Source organism: Nelumbo lutea, chromosome 1, assembly GCF_056320005.1.
Source record: "Nelumbo lutea isolate HS-2025 chromosome 1, American lotus-T2T, whole genome shotgun sequence".
NCBI lineage: Eukaryota > Viridiplantae > Streptophyta > Magnoliopsida > Proteales > Nelumbonaceae > Nelumbo > Nelumbo lutea.
Genome location: NC_142684.1, coordinates 76,370,289 through 76,376,982, shown reverse-complemented (window position 1 = coordinate 76,376,982; position 6,694 = coordinate 76,370,289). Strand labels below are relative to the sequence as shown.

At 36.4% G+C, this 6,694-nt stretch overlaps 1 long non-coding RNA gene and 1 pseudogene across 2 annotated transcripts; one reads left to right on the top strand and one right to left on the bottom strand.

Moving 5' to 3' along the window:
- Positions 1-355: 355 nt before the first annotated feature.
- On the top strand, positions 356-2,031 carry LOC148875465 (uncharacterized). The gene is made up of 2 exons (XR_016105808.1): positions 356-469; positions 1,740-2,031. It is a non-coding gene; the product is annotated as an uncharacterized LOC148875465 (long non-coding RNA).
- Positions 2,032-3,139: 1,108 nt separating this feature from the next.
- LOC148875464 (putative dolichyl-diphosphooligosaccharide--protein glycosyltransferase subunit 3B pseudogene) lies at positions 3,140-4,651 on the bottom strand (annotated as a pseudogene). The gene has a single exon (XR_016105345.1). The product of XR_016105345.1 is annotated as a putative dolichyl-diphosphooligosaccharide--protein glycosyltransferase subunit 3B pseudogene (transcript).
- Between the last annotated feature and the right edge of the window lie 2,043 nt (positions 4,652-6,694).

Below are 6,694 nucleotides of genomic sequence, written 5' to 3'. Positions count from 1 at the left end.
CTTCAGTGGGAGCAATTTTTGGTTCCTTCCTTGGGCGTGAACACCTCCATTGGGATATACTATTTCTCCGTATCAGGTATATCCCTCTCCTACTGCTTTTGTTCAGACTTGGTTCGGTTCTTGGTTCAAGATTGATCTTTAAAAAATATGATTTTTTTTTTTAAATAGGGAATTCAAATCCCAGTAGGATGGAAAGAAATTTTTGAAATTCACTCATTCTGTTCCGCAAGATTCGGGCATCCATATGATGGATATCTCATCCCTTCAAGTAAAAGATCTGCAAGAGCAAAATTAAGAAAAGAAAGGAAGAGAGACAATGTTTACCATCATATTTGATAGGGTGAAAGAGCAAGAGGATGAGGATCACTTGAAGATGCACAAGGGTGACGAGGTGACACCGAAGAGAAACCACTATTGTCAGCGATGATTCAACAGAGGTGGTGAGCTGAAGATATTAGGGAGAATGGCGGTTAGTACTTTTCCATAAGTTAACGTCTTTCTTAAATATTGGACTGTAGAATGGCGGTTAGTACTTTCCCAAGAATACATGATTACATGAATTACAGAACTGCTTTATAGTAAAAGAAATGCTTTAAAAGTCAAACACGGAATTGTTTGCAAAAAAACAATCGTTTCAATAAAATCTCTATCCTTCTATTCCATCACATGTCTTCAATACATTTGGGAAAAAACCAAAAGTAAACAAAAGAAGCAATTAAGAAAAAGAAGAAAGAGTAAAAAGAGACATTTTGTAAAGAAACTAATCAATTTTATTCTCCATCAGTCATACAATGACTAAACTCTACGAGCGAAGTTTATATGGACATACTTTACCATATACCGTCGGGGAGTTTAATCTTGTTAAAAAATAGTGAAGTCCTTTTAAGATTAGATTATTAGAATGTGAAATGGTAATTGTATCAATATAAATCTGATTTAATTTATGACTTAGTAATAATCAAACAGGAACAGGGTGATAAACAGAACACAAGTAAGAACGACAATCACTTTTCTATAGAAGAAAAGCAAGATTACCGTAAGCAGAGTTTTCATTTCTATCAATTTCCTGTTAGGTGTCTCAGAGAAAAAAAACGTGTTCTATGCTAGAAACTTGGGAGGGGAGAAAACAAAGTCAGCGGTAATGGAGTCCGTTGAATGTTGCCAGTAGTGAACACAGAAAAATGAAGAAAAGAATAACAGGGGCGTTATGGGATGAGCAGCGACGTGGGCTCTGATTTCCCAAGCAAACAACTTAACGAAGACCCATGAACTGTGGAATGAATCCTGGTTTGAGCTGGAAACTGGAATTATTATCCAACACTTCACAGTTTACACCCATTGCAACTCAATAAAGTCATTACCACCTACTTTGCAATCAGGTTGTATTCTCCTGAGCAAGTTTATGAATGAATTAAACCATAAGGCTATCTGCCTTATGATCTTTTCTCTCAGAAAAAATAAATAAATAAATATGTGGTTACAACCTTTAGGCTTCAATACACTAGCTTTCAATTGCATTTTGTGTACTATAAAACGATAAATCTATGCTATGATACCGACAGGGATATAACTAATGAAACCCTGTTGAATTTTGATAAATACCAATTGCTTGGTTGCTACTTTTCTCTGGTTATAAGCTTTTTTTTTTTCATATTATACTCAAATTTGTACTCTCTAATTAACTCATGCACTTCAGTGGTTTATAAACTAAAGCAAGGAAATCTATACACTGTGCGCAGGTAGGATCAAGCCGACTGATTCCACAGCTCAATTTGTTGGGTGCTTGGTCAATCGTTAAAATGCCCTTATAGATTTCTTCCCAGAAATATTGCTTGGTCAGGTGGTGGTGAAGTACTTTCCAACTAAGGAGAACAAAGGAGATGGTTCAATTCAGTTGTCTTGGACTTCAGTCTAATGTGTGTTATTGTTAGAATCCTGCCTCTAACATCACCACCTTGCTATATTAGGTAGGCTCAGCACTGCACCGTAGTAGGACTCTGAAATGAATTATAAGATTGGGAGAAAAACAAATGTTGCAATCGTCGAGATAATCAACATCCCATACTCCTCTATTATTGGATTTGTCATTGACAACCTATATTTGATACAATCTGGGTTTTGTATAGGGTGCAATCGAGCCGAGCTGAGCCTATTTTTTATGTCAAGGCTCAGCACTTCAAATATAATACTATTAAATTTGAGTTTAATTCAAACTTTATTTCCTGATTCGAGTTCGGTTCAATTCAATATTTGATGAGTTCAAAGCTCAAAAATGAATATGTTTTTATATTTTATAAATAGATATTTTTATAATATAGGTATAATCTTATATTATATTTAGAATATAAAAATACATTTTCATAATATATGTATGTATGCATGCATGTATTAATCGAGCCAGACTTACAAGCTTTTGAGCCGAATTTTTTGTTAGTCAAGATTGAGTTCAAACTCAATTAGAATCAAACTTAAATGTAGGAAATTCTAGGAAACAATCATGAGCAATCAGAAAAGGTATGATGGAATTGCTCAGTGGTTTAAGGAAAGATAGGTTGTGCCTCTAAGAACCACTAAATTCAAACTCATTGAGTGATATGCAACTGCCCATGTTGAAGCCTCATATAGTTAGAAATCCAGGTAAAAATTGGTTGCCTCTGTTTTAGGCTTTCTTGGTTCAATCATCCATCCTTTAGGGGATTCTTTGATAGCAATTTTCATAGAAATGCAGGGATTGAATGGGGATAATAAAATATTGATTTTGATGGTAATAGACTGATATAAAAAAATAAATAAATGCATGGTACTTAATAAGCTATTAGAACATCTCCTGGTTAAAGCACCTTGAACCTTGGCATTCATCAAATCAAATGGACATGATGCATTCATGCCTTGAGCATGTTGAAGTGACCTCCTTGCCCAACCAACCAAAATCGATGTAAAACTTTACCTGCATCGCATTTTACATCGATAGTCGATGTAAATACAATTTTAATAAAAATGATATAAATATTTATATCAATAATCCCACTTTCTATTTGCAATGGTCCATAACTTTAAATTTATTGATATACAACTCCATTGGTATGATTTTAGTTTTACACTGCATTCAAATGCAGCCTCAGTATTTCCATAATAGTCATTTGTGATAAACTACTAATAAAATTGAGAAGAAAGAATTCTTTCTCATCATATAAGTGACTTTGCAACCTTCATCTGGAAAGGAGAGGGTGGGGGTGCCCAGCCACTAGATGATGATAAGACTTGGGAATTCAAGGAGAAGCCCAACAATCCGAGAGCATTTCTGGAAATTCAACAATAATTGCAACATCCAAAACTCAGGGAATAGTACATGTTTCTGGCCAGATTCAAGAATGCAAAACATAACAAAAATTTCCTTTACGAGGAATAAAACCTCTAATGGAATTTTTAATTGCAGTATCAGAAACTCAAAACGAGTTGAACTTACTTCAAAGTTCCAACTAACACAAAATTAACGGACTCAATCGACTGCAATCTCATTTCCAGCTATTAGGCCAGAACCCATGAATTCTATATCCCGTCTTCCAGTTGTCCAAATATATAACCTCCTTGACAGCCCAAAACGAAACCAAAAGCGTCAAAAGCATAAACACCCTCTGGACCTGCACGTTCCTCACCTGAACAAGCAGATGTGTCACGAATGCCAACAACAATCCTACGATCGTGTACAGGAATCCAACTGCAAACCCCTCTACTCCGAGTTGCAGTTCCGACCCCTGATAGAAGAATATGGGTTGTGATCGATCCTTCTCGTCAGCCAAGAACATAGGCATCTTCCGAATTATATTGTGCATTGTGCCAGAAACACTGAAGAAGTAAACGAACACAGCAAACGTCAGCCACAGCTTTGAATCATGAACGAAGGTGTCCCCGGCGACAACCCTTTTCACAAGGAACGGAGTCGATATCACCAACACAACACCCAAGAACCCTAGTTGTTTGTTGGAGAGAATCGGAGGGCGTTTGATGGGTCCCACCTTGAGCCTCGTTTTGGACTCGACGAAATCGGCCATGGACGCAGCCGTGGATGCAGCCATTCGGGAGAATTCACTTTGGTCCATTGGCTCGGAATCCTTGAGGTTCTCGATCTGAGGACCCACATGGCGGACGTGAGGGAGGAACTTAATGCCAAAGAGGGCGAAGCTTGACTGGGATTCTGTGAATTCGATGTCGCAGAAGAAAAGCTTCGATTGGGCGGGGGTGTCCTTGTTGTTGGCAATAAAAGCGGAAGCAACGAGGCCAAATTCGTTGAGGAGGTCTTGGAGATGGAGGTCGTGCTTGTCGTGGAGTTGAACGGCGTCGAAGAAAATGACGAGAGAGTACGACCTAGATTTGGCGGAGGTTAAGAAGCGATCGAGGCTATGGTCGTCGAGATGAATTACGCCAGATTTCGATCGAGATTGGAGGCGCAAGAGCTCGGTGACTCGATCGGAGTCTGATTCGGAAGAAGCCTTGGAAAGAATGAGAGAAGAGGAGAGGACGAAAACGAGGAAGTAAGAAAGCTTGGGAAACATTTTTTACCCGCTGCAAGAAGCGCAGAGGCTGAAAACTTGATTTATTTTGTGGTCCGATCGGAGACGACGGGTATGTTCGGGTTGGGTAGGAAAACAAAAGGGACGGAGATTCGGAGAGACGATTGTTGCATACTTGCATGTCTCTGACGTGCAATAGGGAATTCGGGTTGGGCTTTTGTCAAATTTTGAATGGACCCGGCCCGAAAGGCCAAAACTGCTATCTTTTGCAATTATTTACGCTTAACATCAATGTTTCCAACTCGCCAGGCACCGTTCAAACCGTCACTGATTAGGATTTTAGGTCTGGTTTAGTTAAGACCCATCAAACGATATAAAACTATTGATTTGGTCAAGAATCATTTGATTTTACTAGTTCAACCCAATGATTGGGTCACGGATTGTACACTTAATGCATACAAAATTTTCAGAGGTCATAAATTTGTACTTTGATGCAAAACTTTTGGCTTCAAATTACAATTTTTTATACTTTTTATAAATACAAAAATAATTAAAAATATAAATTAAATATAAAACAATACACATACACACATACACACACACATATCTATATATATATATATATATATATATATATATATATATATATATATATATATATATATATATATACATATATGTGCTGATGTGGCACGGTTTGAACCGTTCAACTTGGCTAGTTGAACCAGTGACCCGCGACCTGAATGCAAAAACGGTTCAGCCTCCGAGTCAATTTTTAAAAACATTGCTTAACATGATTGTATGTGCAAATTAGTGCACTAGTGTAGATTAAGGGTGAGCAAATGGGTAGGTTCTACGTGGAACCAAATGGAATTGATCTTGAATTAATCTTGAATCAACCCTATCCAATTTGTTACAAGGTAGGGTCTAATTCCAAATTCTTTGAATCGACCCCCACCCAGGTTGGTTCTAGGGTCTAGGGGTTTACCCTACCCAAACCAACCCGATGAACTAACTTTGGTTGGCCTTGGTGGAACCTGCATTGGAACCGAACTTGTCTTCAAATAAATCCTGAGGTCGTGTTTGGTTGCAATGAAATAAATTTGTACTAATGCAAAACTATGGTAGTGGAAATGATTTTAGTGTAAATTCTCATTTATTTTTGTTTCAAATTTTAGCTTATTTTGTTTGATTGTATTACAAATGAAGTAAATTGAAACATGAAAAATAAAGTAAAACCAGAAACAAAATTAAAATAGAATTTGCATTTTTATCATTTGTACTCCCATGCTTTTGTACTAGTGCAAATAAAATTGCACTACAACCAAACACAACCTAAAATTACAAAGGCCATGGTCTCACTTGAACATTCAATTACTTAAATTATTTGATCATTTATTTTCATTTTAACATTTGAATGTGTAAAATAAGTAATGTAAAGGGTAATATTTACAAAATTTAAATTTAAATTATAAGTTTTGAACCATATAATGATAATCTACATATTAAGTTACTCAATTTAATTAATAAAGACAATATAAGTTTTAAATTATATATTATATTTATTGAAAATCAAGTTTTTAAATAACATGCTTCTTTTTTTTAAAGGAATGTAAAGAAAGAACAAGTTCCATGGGTAAACCATAGAATTAACGCTGAAACCACCAAGGCCAAAACCGTTCATAGGGTTGGTTTTGGTTCCAAAAACCTGGAACTGACCCCTATAGGGTAGTTCTAGGTTTTTCCATGGAACTGAACTGAACCGACCCATGCTCACCCCTAGTGTAGATCCTAATCCCTGCTGATCCGAGAGTAGTTAAAATTTTTATTTACTTTAACCCCTCAGCAATTGCCACGTAAGAACACATGTAAAACATTCACAAAAATTAGAGAGGAGATTATGTTTTACTCATTCTTCCTTCAAGTAATTTAATTGTTCTACCAGAAGACAAAAAGACACAAAATCTCCTTAGACATAAAAATAAAAGGGAAATTGTCTAAAACTCATCATGAGTTTTCAACATTTCTCTTGAATAAACCATAACTTTCAAAACATCCAAGGCCCATGTCCATTAGAGTATTGTTAGTGTTAATTGACATAAGTTGTCCACATCAGTATAGATGCAACTTTCATGACCAAACTGCCCCTGAATGGTGAATCAAAGGAAGAAGCATGTTCATCA